Raw genomic sequence first — 940 nt, forward strand, 5'->3', positions numbered from 1 at the left:
GTGACTTTACTGCACCTAATTCCAATTTACATGGAAGAAGCATCTCCATTCCTGCCATTGGAGCAAACAACTTTGAGCTGAAACCTCAATTAGTTTCTCTGATGCAGCAGAACTGCAAGTTTCATGGACTTCCATCTGAAGATCCTTTTCAGTTCTTAATTGAATTCTTGCAAATATGTGATACTGTTAAGACTAATGGAGTAGATCCTGAAGTCTACAGGCTCATGCTTTTCCCTTTTGCTGTAAGAGACAGAGCTAGATTATGGTTGGATTCTCAACCTAAAGACAGCCTGAACTCTTGGGATAAGCTGGTCACGGCTTTCTTAGCCAAGTACTTTCCTCCTCAAAAGCTGAGCAAGCTTAGAGCTGATGTTCAAACCTTCAGACAGAAAGAAGGTGAATCCCTCTATGAAGCTTGGGAAAGATACAAACAGTTGACCAAAAAGTGTCCTTCTGACATGCTTTCAGAATGGACCATCCTGGATATATTCTATGATGGTTTATCTGAGCTATCAAAGATGTCACTGGACACTTCTGCAGGTGGATCCATTCACCTAAAGAAAACGCCTGCAGAAGCTCAAGAACTCATTGACATGGTTGCTAATAACCAGTTCATGTACACTTCTGAAAGGAATCCTGTGAGTAATGGGACGCCTATGAAGAAGGGAGTTCTTGAGGTTGATACTCTGAATGCCATATTGGCTCAGAATAAAATATTGACTCAGCAAGTCAATATGATTTCTCAGAGTCTGAATGGAATGCAAGCTGCATCCAACAGTACTCAAGAGGCATCTTCTGAAGAAGAAGCTTATGATCCTGAGAACCCTGCAATAGCAGAGGTAAATTACTTAGGTGAACCTTATGGAAACACCTATAACTCAACATGGAGAAATCATCCAAATTTCTCATGGAAGGATCAAAAGCCCCAACAAGGCTTTAA

General features: G+C 41.0%; 1 non-coding gene across 1 annotated transcript; it reads right to left on the bottom strand.

Moving 5' to 3' along the window:
• Positions 1-356: 356 nt before the first annotated feature.
• Positions 357-464, bottom strand: LOC148561835 (small nucleolar RNA R71). Its single transcript, XR_015887370.1, has one exon. It is a non-coding gene; the product is annotated as a small nucleolar RNA R71 (small nucleolar RNA).
• Positions 465-940: the final 476 nt, after the last annotated feature.

The sequence above is a fragment of the Arachis ipaensis genome, chromosome B6, assembly GCF_059453495.1.
Source record: "Arachis ipaensis isolate K30076 ecotype BB chromosome B6, ASM5945349v1, whole genome shotgun sequence".
Classification (NCBI taxonomy): Eukaryota; Viridiplantae; Streptophyta; class Magnoliopsida; order Fabales; family Fabaceae; genus Arachis; species Arachis ipaensis.